The 15103-nt window shown below is 37.9% G+C and overlaps 1 protein-coding gene across 1 annotated transcript in view; it reads left to right on the top strand.

Moving 5' to 3' along the window:
- LAMA1 (laminin subunit alpha 1) overlaps positions 1-15103 on the top strand; it is a 99497-nt gene that overhangs the window by 1424 nt on the left and 82970 nt on the right. The gene's annotated exons all lie outside the window — the stretch shown is intronic.

The following is a 15103-nucleotide window of genomic DNA, read 5'->3' on the forward strand; positions in this document are numbered from 1 at the left end:
CAACATACTTGATTGCACCCAAGCCACCCCTGCTGGGGATATTTAAATTCATAATTATATTTTTCTAGTTGAAAGATCAGGTCAGGAGACCATTCTTCCTATTAGATTGATTTGACAGAATTTTTTTTTTCTCAGCATGAGAGCACAGCTCAGCCATGGAAGCAGTGAGTATCAAACCCCCCTAGTGGGTAGCTGCCTTACAAAAGCCAGAATTCAAGATAACTGATCCTAAAACAATGTGAAGAATGTGATGCAGATTAGAATAGCCATGTTGCTTTTGCAGAAAGTAAACAACTGAAGCTCAAACTTTTAAGCACTGCAGTGATGTAAAAACACTGGTGAAGCTGGAAAGATTTCTCAGAGGTGCATTGGAGAACTTTAGGGTAAAGGTATCTTGGCATGCCTGTGGAAAATACCTTGGCAGAACTTTCAGCATTTCTTTTTTCTCTTCATTCCTGCTTTTGTCCTGTCAGCAGATGAGGAAACTGGAGCATACAATGATTGCAAAGGTCTGTCAAAAAGTGCTGAATTCCAGTCTTAAGAGCAAACCAGAAAAGTCAAGTCACTGCACTGAACAACTTTGAAGGTTAATGATTGGTTCTTTCAACCTAGAGATCAATATCTACATAACTATAAAATCTAGTTGGTATTTTAATTGCAAGTGTTTTTTTAAAGTGTCTCTGGTTCCTTAAGAAATGGTTTGTATTGTCAAGTGAGTATTTTGTATCAGAGTAACCCTTCATGAAGCACCTATTACTAGTGTTGGAATCCAGATGAGATATGTTACAACCTCAGAAGAAAATACCATTTCAGAAGCTTATAGAGAACTTTTGCTCCATTGGAATGCATTCTTAATTATACTGGAAGTAACAGTGACACAGGTTTACAAATTAGAAAGGGAAATCAGTTAATGTTTTTGCACACTGTTACCCATATTTCATCCAAGTGATTCTCCCACTGCCAGGTCATTTTTCAATGAGTAATGAAAACATCCTGCCAATGTAAATGTATAGTAATGGTAACTTTCAAGACCATAGTTCTAGAATAAATGTTTCCTCAGCTGCATATCACCTTTGTTGTTTTTTGTAAGCTGGTTTGCTGTAGCCTACTCTGTAGTTCCTGCCTGGGGTTTTGAAATCAAGAGTTTTTTTGGATCAAGTGCTGATGCTCTGGGGATTGAACGGCTCCAGGAAGGTGCCTGGGGTGCTCTCTCTGGACAGAGCTGGGCACAGGCATTTCTCGTGCTTATCATCATTTGGGTTTCAAACCAACCTTACTTCAAGAATCTGGTTTAGTAAGTAGGCTTAGGGAATGACTAATACACAAAATATGACCTGATGGTCATAAACCACATTTTTTGCTGAAATGTAAGTGATATGTTCTGCTTGTAAATCAGATTGTTAGAGCAACTTGCCCAGGAAGTGGGAGACTTAGGTTAATCTTCTTAGTTTGAGATGGTCTGAGCCCACTTCTCTAATTTCTGAATAAAGTGCTGTGCAAGTTGCTGTGACAAGTAGTACAAGGGAGAGGAAGGCATGTATGAAATCTTCAAGCCCCTCTTTGAAAGTGAGCAACTGTGCAGACAAGAATGGAAGCTTAACAGAAGGATAATGGGCTTAACAGAAGATATAAGCTGAGGCTGCAGTTGGATCACTAAGGCACTCAAAGATGGAAGGGAGAATCAAATTGCAGGCCACCTTTATTTGCTTGTTGCAAGGAGCAATCAGGCATCTGAATTCAGGATAAAAAAAAAATCTTTAAATTGTACCCATGTATGCTGTTTTTCTACTGGCTCACTCAAGCTCACCACTCATCAAGATGACTTTGCATCCCACTTAGTGAGGAAGGACTTTTTGGTGCCTAATTCAGCATGGTGAGTTCCAACTCAGATACAGTGTGCTTTAATTTTATGTGTGGTAGCACTTGGCAGCAAGACTCTTGAGTCTTTTTGGGTTTTTTTTTTGGGCTGACCTTTAGTTTACAAGCCTGGATAGGTACATGTTATACTCCCAGTTACCTTACTGCAGCCTCATGCATCAGGCATTTTGTGGGCTGATGTGGTTTCCTCTGACATAAAACTTTGTAGGAAGCCTTCTTATACCTTCAAGATGGACTTGACGTTTCCTTTCATAGAGAAAGCATTTGGCAATGCAAAAATACATTGTAGGGACTTTACAACTTCCATATTGAGTCATAGGTTGTTGCATACTAATGGCTTAAATAGAGCTTGTTTCCAGTCTTATGTAGTGGATTAATCAAAAGGAGATGGCACATGTTCAGGTGCCAGCAACAGGGGAGACCTGGGATTCAAGGGAGCAGTTACTAGGTTGGCTGTATCCCCAGGTTCAGCTGCTGAAGTAATCTACATTGCATATATATATCTGCATATGAACACATCTTTTGCTACCTATGTTTTTCATCCTGGTCAGCTGGAGCAGGGAATGGGGGAGAGATGGTGTTTTCATTTGTATGTTTCTGTCTTGCTGATCTATAAGGCTGTTCGTATTGTATATGCACATATGCATTATTTTATGGGTATGTGGCTATGTATGTGCCTGTTGCAATTAGTAGCTTTACTGATCACTTTACTACTGTCTGGACCTGGGAATGTGGAGCTGCAGCAGCTCCTTCTTTTGGGCTCCAGAGCTTTGGCACATCTTGGTAGAAGTGTAGAAGAGAAGCTGTGAGTCTGAAGCTCTGGGCTTTGTTTTCTCTGACACAGCTGGATTGTAGGGGCCTTAGTGTACAGGACTGTGTTCAATGTAGTACTCTACAAAAGTCAGTTTTCAGTGACCTATCTACCAAGTCATCTCAAACAGGCAGCATTGCTTATCACAGGGAATTCTGACTTTGTGGGAGCTATTGCATTAAAATAATAAGGTTTTCTACATTCATATCAAGCAACAGAAATGTATTTTGAAACCCTTATTAAGTAGAAAAAGTAATGGAAAAGGTAATAGATCTCAACAAGGTGCAAATTTTTGTGAATGATGTCTGACTTCTGAGGTGGGGGAGAAGAGAGAACCACGAGAAATTCCAATTTTTTTTTTTTTTTTGGTACTCCTGCAAAGAATGTTAGACATTTTGTAAGGGAAACGTCATGCCTGGCTTGAGTTTGAAGCCCTAAATTTAAAATCTGCTTTGTTTTATTCTTGCTTACTTTCAGCACCAACAAGCCATAGACTATTTCTTTTTCTCAGAGCACAAAGGTATGTAAAAGAGAAATCCAATAAAAGCATCCCAAATAGACTGAAGATTAAGCTAAAACAAACGAACAAAAAATCCCCTCAACAACTTGCCTGTCATAAATATTTTCTCCATTCCCTGGGGGCTTAGAAATTTGGGACTATCAATGTTTGTTGATCAGTTGTTGGTATTTACAACACTCACTCAAGATCTTCAGGTTAGGTTTGCTGCCTTCTCATGAGTTTATTTTTGCTGTCCCTGCCTGAACAAACAGGAATAAAGTGTTGGAGAAGTTTTGTGAGCTAAGCTTGCAGGAACTGATTTGTTAGTTGACAAACCTTAGGAGCACATCAATTAAACTCATTTATATATGCTTTTTAGGTATTGAAGTGGTATTTAAGAGGCTGTGTACAGATTCTCTGAGAACTAGGATGTGGGTGCAGATTTTTGGCTTTGAGAAGAGTGCTTAGTTTGCTTGTGGATGAGAGCAAAGAAAGGTTAGGTGTAAGTGTTCATTCTCTCCTAGTTAATTATTCTATTTAAGGACTTTATTTTAGTGATTTTTCAATGATTGTGTGGTTTTTAGTGTAAAAATGTTTTTTTTCCCCTGAGATGTTATTCTGTACATGTTTTTGGTAATAAAAGCTGTGTATATATAAATATATATATATCACAATTTTATGGGAAAATGAGATTTTTTTTTTCAGTTACAGTTGATATAAGTAACACTCTAAAAAGTAGAACACATAGAAGTGTAAGACTAAAAATATTAAGTGCAAGCCTTCAATATCCTTATTACAAAGATTTCTAGATGCACATAACTTAGACTTTTCCTAATGTGAAACAGCAGTTACGATTCCCAAGTTTTCCCTTGTGTTCCTGGCAGAGCAAAATAGACTTGTAGGATTCTTTTGTATTACATTCAAACCTGACCTTAAAAAAAGTAAGTCTCCTTGGAAAAATCCCTACTGCTCTAATGTCAAGCTGAGCTCAGGGGCTGTTGGAAAGGAGTGGAGGGGATGTGTGGCAGGCAGGCTCACCCACCACCCACTCCACAAGTGGTTAACCTTGCAGGCTGTGTAAAGCAAGCAGATAAAGTGGGTTGATGGAATGAGTTTTGGTTTGTTTTGTATTTTCTGGGCTTTTCCTGCCAGGCAAGGCCATGAACATCCCACTTCTGCCTTGTGCAGGCAAAGAAGATTTCAGCCTTTAGCAATTCCTTATGTTTTATCAGCTTTAACTTGTTAGCTTTTGATATATATATATATATATATATATATATATATATATTTAACTGTAATTTAACACAGCAGTGACTTTGTAAGAGATATTCCCTAACCAATTCTTTTAGATTAAAGTTTCAGATTTGAGACTTGTTTTGCAAGCATAAGGTAATACCTTTTTGTGAGCTCATTTATTGTGCTTTGAGATCCAACTCCCTTCTTGATTTCTGTGTGCAAATAAAGGTTAAAGAGCTGTTTAAGAACCCATCTTCCTGAAGTGGAAAATTTACTTTACTTTCCCTTTGTCTGTGCCTGCATTTTTATTGTTTTGCTTAAAATGACCTTGAAGATAGGCCTGTGTCTGCTCCCTCCTTTGTCATATTTATGCAAGCTTTTTTTTGCTGAAAGGCTGATGGGACAGTACAGAACCTGTAAAAGTAATTTGAAATAATTTCTATAGTCTTGATTATTGGATTTTTTTCCTTGAGTTGATTAAGCAAGAGGTTTTAATAGGAAAATTCTATCTCTTTACAATTCAGTGGCACAAATCACACTGACTGTGATATATCTTGGAATTTGACCATTGAGCATAAATGCAAATTGGAGCTAACAGTGCTGTTTCCTTAGATTAGTACTGGTAATTTATTCAGGTTTTTTTTGAAAGCACAACTGCCAATTTTGCCTTCTGTCCCAAAACTCATCAGATCAAACAAGTGTTCAAAGAAATGTTTGTGTGGGAAGGAGAGGAAGGAAGTAAAACCAGTAGTGAGTGGCACTTCCACTGCAGTTTGATTGTATTGCCTTGCTGGGAAGGACTGGAGTGGGGGTGTGAGTTGTCCCACATTTTATTTACACGGGCACTGGCAGAACGAGCTGAGAAGACGCAGTGCAGGGTGGGCTGCGGAGGGTTCCTCTGCTGCCATGTTCCTCACCCACCTCCCCCCAGAACAGAGCTGGGGATGCTCTGCCTGGCTGGAGCCTGTCCCCTCTTCATTGAATTTCAGGGTTATTCCAGAATCGTCCAAGAGTGTGCACCAGCAGTAGGCTTTGTGCTTGAAAAACCAATCAATCGAATCATGCTTTCCCTGGTTTTGGCTGTCGCTTTACAGAAGCGAGATAACCAGCTCCTGAAGACCCTTTGCTACTAATACAACCGGAAGAGAGTCACTATTTTTTCTTGACTAGTTTTCCCTTAAACCTTTCTCATTCGAATGCATGAATAGCTAATGTGTGCTTTGTTGTTCTCCGTGCCACACCATTCATATATTTTACTTGCCTTTACAATGCTCTCTTTTGTGTGTGTCTTGTGCTGTTGTAAAAGGGGAGGGTGAAAAAGATGTAACTGAGTGCTAATGCCTCTGGTGATGAGGTTGTTTCTGCTTTATTGGCTGAGAAGGTCTAGATAACAGCAGAGATTTGAAGTGAAGGTTCCTGGAATTGTCAGGATCTGTGGAAACCCCGGTTTAAATTAGTGAAATATATGCCCTTGAAATTTCTAGGATTCCTTTTTGCTTTAGCCTGTAAAGTGTCTAAAATGTGTACTCAATTTCTTCTACTAGAAAACACCCTTAAAAATATGTGGAAGAGATTAAAAACTTTGATGGGAAAATGAAGGCTCAAATGAACTCCACTGACTTAGGGAGAATTGCTATGAATTTATATTTATTTACAGACAGTTGTTCATTTATTACTTCAGCAGTTGCAAGCTAATGCATTACTTCACTAAGGCTCTTTAAAATTGTACAAATAGGCCAATTTGCATTTATGGGGTAGTATGTCTCATTTACTGGATTAATAAAAGCATTTTATTTGCAAAAAAAAAAAATCTGCCATTTAGCTAGAAGTTCATGATTTGTGAAAAGAAGTGGGTATTTTTAAGGGTTATCTCACTAGTAACTGGTGGGAATTATAGAAATATGCATTTTACTATTTTTGCTAATGCAAAAATGAGTTTGTTGTTAAAATCGACTTTAAAAGTAAACATGATTTTTTTTTTTTTTTTAGCTATAACTTACAGGAATGAGTATTTCCCAGCTTTATCCCAATTCATCTCCCTTGAAGTAGGTTTACAGTGTGTCTGCCAATGTTCTCCATATCAAGTCTATCATTGCTAAAAGGCAGACTCAAATGGAGCACCACTCTACTTCAGAGTGGTCATATAAGGGATCACTTAGTTCCTCACATAGTTGACAGGATTGTAATAAGGGCATTGATGAGGAAATTGAAGATTCAATTTTTCAAAGTTCAGTGCAGGTTTTCTGTGAGGTGGAGGGTGTTTTTTTTGCAAGTGCTGAGAAAGAGAAGCATGTGGCTGGCAGGGAACTTTAAGAAGAATTGCATGATGACTAAAGGGGAATGCAGCTTTTCATAGTGGTGAGTGAAGGCAGCAAATTGTTGGTGCAAATTGTTACTGCTGGTGGGCAGCTGTATTGCTTTATATTGGTTTGAGCCAGAGGTTGCCAGGCTGATGTTTAGCTTCAGTGATGTGTTAGGTTGCTCAGAAACTTTTTCCTGTGGATACTTGGTGTAATGATCACATTGTGTAATGACAGCATTGGATGTGTGGCTATGGCTAATAGTGGTAATGGACAAATCCAAGTTTATATGTCTCTGGTAGGCTGAAAATGCTGCTGTAGTGATAGGAAAAGAGGGTTAGAAGGGGCTTCTTAGGGTGCTGATAATGGGGAAGAAGTCAGGATGTTTGCCCCAAAGAAGAAAAACCTTCCTGTATACCACATAGTACTGACTGATGGTACAAGCACTCTATAAAACTTGAGCAGCTATCCTCATCTTTCCTATTCCTAAGAAATAATCTGTCCACTCTGCAGCTCTATATGATCACTTCATTCCCCACAGTGATCAGCAAAAAAGTTTTGAGGTGTTTCATGGCAGGATCCAAAATGTGCCTGGGAGTGGTTTTTTTTGCTGTCACTGTAGCACTGCTGAATTTTAAATTGCTACTTGAACTCTAAGTCCTGGTCTTCAAACTGTTAGAATTTTCTTTAAGAATTGCCCTTTGGGCTGAAATGCATCATTCTTGTTTCCAGGCCAAAGGCAAAATACTTTCAGGATACTTGATTAAAATTCCATGCGTCTGGCTGAGTTATTGAGCATTGGCAATACAATAGTGAACTTTAAAGAAAGTTTGCAATATTGGTTGTTTTTCCCCCCCCCCCCATTATTTTCTTGTCCTTAAAATTACACTTTTCAAGGAACTAATCCTGTTTGACACAAATGCCTTTGATTTTTTTCATCAGGGCATTTACTGTAGAATAAAATTTTTTTAAAGTTTTGAAGAGAGGTTTTTGAAGTGGGGGTTTTTAAACATAGGAAATGTGCAACAGGTGACTTGCTATTAAAGTTTTTTTAAAACAGTTGCAAAATATGTGCCTTGTACATTTGCTAACCTGTGTACCTGGAGACTACCAGAGGGAACTAAACAAACCATGGTGATCTGCAGTTTTACTTTGCCTAGAGTAAAATGCCTAGAAAAAAGTTGCAAGATGCATTTCTTTTTGCACAGAGCAGAAATCCACCTCTGCAGCACATTGAACAGTTGGTTATGACTGAAAAAAAAAAACCAACAAACCAACCCCAAAACAAACTAAAGGGCCTATTTCCCAATTAACCATTTAAATCTTGGATTGCAAAATCTTGGCGGTAGAGATAAGGGAATGATCAAGTTTTGCAGGTCTTTAGTGTTACACAGTTGCAAAACCTTTTAGTTCCATTCAAGCTGGAGGAAATGCCCTTCCTTCTATCCAGGAAGATCTGGCAGTGTGATATGTGCCCTGATAATGGCTTTGTGCATGTTGGAATGAAAATATTTTTCTTCCATGTCTGAAAAAAAACCCTCTGCATTGTAAAATAGGAAATCTGGTAGTTCTGAGGTGCCAAAACCTCTTCAGCTTGAAATAGCTTTTTTTTCAGTAATGAAATAGCCTTTTTTCATTAATGAAAAAACCCCACTTATTTTTTGAATTTTAACTTCATCTAAGGCAGCTGCAATTCGTAGTATTAAGATAGTGCATTCATATTAGGAGTGTGAAAAAAAAAATCATTGTTTGCAGTTAGGAAAGTGAAATAAATTTTAGTGAATAAAAAGCTTAAAAGAACTAAGTGAAAAATACACTTCATGCTTCCTTTGTAGTGCAGTTACTTTCTGTCAGACTTATAATCCCCAGAAAATACCAGCTGCTTCAAGGGGTCCTTCTTTACTACCTCTTTTCCCTTGTAAACATAATATTTTGTTTGGTTGTGATACTGTATCAGAGTACTGAGTGAATTGGACCACTAAACATTCAAACTTCCTCTTGAGCTCAGGTCTTAGACTTCGTAAGTGAAGAATATAAATTTTTAATTGAGAGCTAATGTTTGGGTAATAGCTTTCTATTTAATATAATAAATATTTCAGTGTGAAGCCTAAAGCTGCACATCTATGCATGCAGATTTAATTAGGATTAAACCCTGACAGGATTTTAATTTACAAGGAAGACTTGCCTCAGGTTGAAAACTGGTGATAAAAGTGCAGAGTGAGCTGTTATCCATTGATAGTCATAGTAAAAGACTGGGAGGGAAACAACTTTATATCCAGTATCAGTAAGAACAAAAATATCCTGTCTTCTTGATATTGGGACACCTCATAAGTGGCAAATGAGTGGGGTACCTGGTCTTTGACATGCCAATCAGACTGGAAGTAGTCCTGTCCTGTCTTTCTGATCTAAGCTACTGTGTCTTAGCAGTTTTGCTTATAAGCAGCCTAAGACACTGAAGTGTTTAATAGCTGTGACTTGTATTTGCTTCAAGTTTGAGGTGACTTCAGAAAAAAACTGGTGTAAAAGAGAGAACTAACCCCAAACCAACAAACAATGATGTAGACTCTGCAATTTGTGGAAAAAGCTTTGGGTGAACAAGAGAGAACTAATTTCATGGTCTGGCAGGTTTGTTGTTCCTTGGCAGCCTGCCCATCTGTCAACTTTTGCCTCTTTTGCTGTGGTGTAAATGCTGGGACAATTTCTAGGCAGGTTCTTATACAGGCCAGCATCATAAAAAAAAAATAAAAATCAATATCTGAAAGATGTGACTTAGAGGAAATATTGATTGCACTTTGAAAATTCATGATAGATGGAAAGTACTCACAAGTGAGCCATCTTTTATATTAAGTTGTACTGTCTGGTGCTGAAAATTAGCATGAAACCTTTTTTTCTTTTCATCCTACTGCCTGTTAGCTTGTACTAATTGAAAGAAAGCAGTGAGTTACTGCCAATGTTGTAAGTATTAGAAATTTCAGTGATTAAAAGAGCTTTTTGATGCACTTAATTTATTTTTTATCTTCAAGCACTCAAGCTTTATTTTGCCTCAGTTCCCTGGAATTTGTGAAGGACTGAGCTGTAATACTAGAAAACACCTTCAGGGCTGTGATCTAAACTATTAAAGTTACTGTATTTACCAGTGTTTTCCCTCAAAACATTCAGCTGAAGGCTGCCAGGGATGATGTGCACTCCGATGGGAAATAAGGTTGCTCACGTGTAGGAGTCTCTGGGACTGAAAATGAGTTTCTCAAAACTCTTTTAGTGTGAAACACCTTCCCACTGACCCATGTCTTTGCATCCTTATCCTCTCTATTTCCAATTTGAGTACAGGTGTTGTGACAGTCTCTATACAATCTACATTTGTAGATTGTAAGAACATAAGGGGGACTCAGAGTTTGTTGTGAAGTTTGTATTAACCAACTTGTTAGCATTTGATTTAAGAATCTACAGGATGTTTTACTACTCAGTCTAAACTAGTATCTAAACCAACTTGGTGTTACCCTTGAAGCTGGGGTAATAAAGCATTAGTTACTGTGTAACTAAAAGAGGTGGCAAGCTTCAGTTTCTTCTAGAAATGCATTACTATTGCCTTCCATTTTGTCAATATTTAATCTGGACTTCTGGGTTTTCTTTGTTACAGACATTCTTCGGGAAGTTTGATAATTCCCTAATTTTAATACTCTAGCTTGTAAGTGCTGCATATTGGGAAACTTAAGACTTATTTGGAATGTAGTCCTTTCCACCCTCTTCCTTTACTTGTTTCCCATGCCTTTTGCATTTAGCATGCTGCTTCTTAACATTTTATATTTCAAATTATGTTAATGTTAATTTGAAACACTGTTTCAAATTATTTTAAATGCCCCCCCTTTGTGGGTTCTGCTTGTTTGGCTGGTTGTTTTTTGTTTTGGTTTAGTTTTTTGGTTTTTTGTGTGTGGTTTCTTTTTTTTTCCCAGGCTATTTTGCCTTGTTCAAATTCTCTGCTACATTCTGGCCACCAATTAGTTTGTGTGCTGGTGTTTGGGGATATAAAGGAAGACATGCCAAGTTGTGCCATATTCTCGCTCTTTATCCTTCACAATTATATGGATGAAACCAATGGGGAGAGAATAGTACAGCTAATGTTCTTTCTTGAGTAAGCAAACTTTTGCCTTCTGTTTCCAGTCTGAATTTGACAGAATGCTTTATTAATTTGTTGTGTTATACTTTTATCCAATACATTTCTGAGCACTGAGTGTTAATTAGTGCATCATCTAGCCCAAGGCAGATCATGGTTAGTAGATGCCTGTTGCTGCTACTACCCTGTCTCCATTAAGGCTCTTATTAATAATGCTGAATGCACATAAGCATCAGCAAAAAATGTTTTCCAGAGAAGCCTTTTGCTGTTTGAACAGAGGGGAAGGGTCAAGGTTTGGTCTTCTGTAGTTTATTTATACTGAAACATCTTGCAGGGTCCAAGCAGAATGGTTTTAGTCACATCAACTGCTGTAGTGGATTATTTGTTATTGTTTTCTGGTGCTCCACTTGGATTGTTTAAAGTGTGATTTGCAAAAGCCTGACAGAATCAGAGCTGTAAAATAATCATCAGATTTGTTCTGAAAGGAAGTGTTTGAGCCCTCAGCAAATGGCTGCAAAGTGATCTGTTTTACAGATAACCTGGGCTCATCCCTGGGCCTGATGTATACTTCTCTTTCACCACTCATCAGGCTGCAGTACAACAGAAATAGATGTTTTATTTACCTTAGCCTGCAATGCAAACCGAACTAAAGTGCCTTGAAGAGAAGGCAAAACTTCTTCTTGGGTGTGTTAACATAATTGTCAAGAATTTAAGAATTATTCTACTCCAGTTGATGCTGATGAGGTCTGAGAAGCCACGCAGTTGGAGAGATGTAAACTGCCAAGAATTCACAAGGATAAGAGGTTTAGAAAGTTGATTGTAGAAAGGTTGAAAGGGTTGTTTGCTTAGTCTGGAAAAGAGAAAAGTCTGGAAAGGCTGTGTGATAACAGCCTTTCATGTAATTAAAAGCTGTAATAAAGATTGTGAAAGAACATAAATGCATCAAAAAGAAAATGTGTAGCTCTTAAAAAGATGAAGCACCAGAGTAGACTTGTCAGAGATATTGGGGGATATCCCTCAATGGAAGCTCTTGAGAGCAGACAAGTTTAATATGTTCTTATGCTGAAAAATGATTGAGTAAAATGAGCATAATCTTCCCCAGCTATTGTTTCAATGATTGACGTATTAGTCCCTTTTGCTCTACAGTAAGAGAAGAAATGGAGAACAGGTTTTAGGAGATCATGATCTGTCATGGTAGTGTGGTTTTGTTTCAATCAGAAGTAGTTTAATCTAACCATTACCAATTGTGATTTGCAGGGATTCTGCCAAGAAAAATTCTACCTTGGTTAGCTCCTGTAAGCCTTGTGTTGTGCTAGCAGAAATTCCCCTCTTTGTAGGGATACAGAGAGTGATCAGTTTAAAAAATAATTTCAATATCTTAAGTTGTAGTGAAGCTTTCAGCCTTCTAAAAGGGTTGATGCTGGAGCTAATGTATATTTTTAGGCAAGGTCTCCACAAAATGGATTATATAGCAGTCTGAGGGTTGTACCCCAGAGTTCTTGCTGACTCTGGGAACAGGGAATTAGTCCTTTAATTCCTGCATTAGAAGTTAGCTATTTTGGGCCAGTTATTTTAGGGAAATCAGTGTGGATTTTCATGGTAATTACAGGATAGGATTCTGATGAAAGTGTATAGAAAAGGTTAAGCTAGGGACATGCACTGGTAAAATATAATGAGGGCAAATCTATTGAGCAGGCAAGGAATCTGAACTGAAGCCTGATAGTTCCAGGGCTTTTGTTTAATTAACTCATTTAATCCAAAATTTGAATAAAACAGAGTAACTAAACCAAATCTGTGCTACTGAAAACTGTCTGAGGGAGTTATGAAGAATGTGATCAACTTCCGCAGGGTAATACTATAACATATTTTGTACATTCTAATGCTCTGTGCCATTTTATTACATTTTGTCCTTAGCCCTTTGTTTTCCTGAAGTGTATCAAACTGTCCTGAACAATCCTGACTGGCTGTGTAAACGTTTTTGGTAAATGAAGAATCTATTGCTTGTGAGCAAACTTCAACATTGCTCTCTTGTTAAGAACCACTGATTGCTTTAACATTTTTAAAAGCACTAGCTTGCAAATGAGATTAGTTGCCTTGAAGTATTTCTGTGTTCTTAGAAATGACACAATAAAAAGTTCATTGTTACTGCACACATCAGCTATGTATGTTTTGAAGTCACTTCTACTTTGTTCACTTGGGAATTACTAGTTTATTATGCTCAGCACAAAAAATGGCAATAAACAACAGGGAAAACATCAAGCTGTTGCTTTGCTGAGTGGCTCAGTAGAGTTGCTCATTAAAGTCTAGTTAGAAGGCTTCACTGGATACACTGAACAATCTAGAAAACATGTTACCTTCTAGACTAAGTTCTTGGCTTGTTAGATATTTTGCCTTCATTACCCATTCGTTCTTGTCTTCTGGTTGCTCAAAAAACCCTACATCGAATAACTCCCTAATTTATTCAGCTTTCAGGGGATATTGGGCATACATAAGTGAGTCTGGACTTCCTGTAAAAAGTTTTGTCATCCTCACTGAACTGATCAATAGCAGAAAGTAAAGTATCATCTATATTGTGTTTCTTGAAGATAATTGCTTACCTAGCGATCAGCAATGTAAAGCACAACTTTTGTATATATCCCTCTGTTTCTTCAGCTGTCTTTTACAAAGAAGTAATAAAATCAGCTATGCCTCTGCTAGGAAGATGGCTGTACTAGAGAGTGTCTCCCTTTTTCCACATGCCATCTGTAAAAAGTGAAGTACAGTTTAATCCTGTTTGTCAGTGACATTGTGAGAATCTGTAGAGGCAAACATGGTCAAAACCACAGACGGTGCAAGGGTTTTTTTAAAACTCAAATCTGTTCTCCCTCTACCTGAAACAGAACAATGAGGAAATACTATTTATTTCCTCAGTGTAAGAATTATTATTTGGGAATGGAATTGAGGTTTCACTCAGATCTAGATATACAGAATGCAGTCAAGGCTCTGAAGCTGAGAATACTTTTTAAAGATGAGGAAGGTATTGACTGTCTAAAAGGCTTTTGATAAATGGCACACAGCTACATGTGGTTTCCATATTTCTATTTGGGATGTGTGTGTGCTGTGGTCTGAGCACGGAGAGAAATGACTTTGGAGTGCACTGATGGTTCTGTACATGGCTGGGCTATCTGAACTAGACAAAATATTCCTCAAGTCAGGATATGTTAGATCGACTGTGCAAATATTATGGAATAGATATGTTTGTGTACAGTAAATCAGCTGTATCCAGAATATATCAAGAGATGTGCATTGGTCTCAGTTAAAGTTACTGGAACCTTAGAAATGTCCCAAATCATTGAAATTCTTCCTGGTAAAAACTTATAAACCCACAAAGAATTAAACTGAGCCACCAAAGAGGATGATGCAACAAGAAGTTTGTGAGAACTTCTGTAAGCATTGCTTTCAGGTAGAATTTTGCACAAGGAAATATAGGCCATATAATCAGGCATAAACCTTCCAGTAGAGGAGTAGCCCTCCTGGTTGCAGTCATCTTTAACTTAGGCACTGATGTATCTCATTTCATGATGAGTTTGTATGAACTGTCAGAACTTTGAATCTGCCCTGAAGTGGCATGCTTCAATTATCCCTATTCATTCTGAAGGATTAGAGTCATTAGGCAAATCAAAGCACATATATTAGAAGCTGACTGCTTCATCTGCCTAAAAGATCTTTGCCTGTCTTCCATTTCCCCTGGCATACATGATTAAAATACCTTACAGCTGGCTTTGTTATGAACAAGCCTCTTCCCTGACTTCTGGTGGAATATTAATGTGATGTCCTTTACCACAAGGTCTGCCTGATGAGCTGTATGTACACAAATCCATCTAATCTTTGGAATTCTTCTTTCTTGTAATTACTTTAAGAATCAGACATTAGAAGTATGTAGAGTATGAATGGGCAAAATCTGCCATGTACACATTGCAATCTGCCTTATTAGGGATTTCCTCTGCCTTGGGATATTTTGCCCCTGTAGGAAAGCTCGGAATGATGTAGTTCTGACAGTACCCGACTCAGGTTTTCAGTTTTCCTGTAGTGAGTCTGTCATGCATCTGGCTTAAACCAAGTCCTTACAAATGAGAACAACTTGCTTGAACATGTAATGAAAATACTGCTCTCCACTGTTGTGTTGAGCTACAGTGTACCAGTTATATTTAGGTCAAATTCACATCTCTACACTATTCATTTTTTGGTATTGGATGGTGTGGGAATCTCTGGTTTGGGGTGAATGGGCA

This window comes from Calypte anna, chromosome 2, assembly GCF_003957555.1.
Source record: "Calypte anna isolate BGI_N300 chromosome 2, bCalAnn1_v1.p, whole genome shotgun sequence".
Classification (NCBI taxonomy): Eukaryota; Metazoa; Chordata; class Aves; order Apodiformes; family Trochilidae; genus Calypte; species Calypte anna.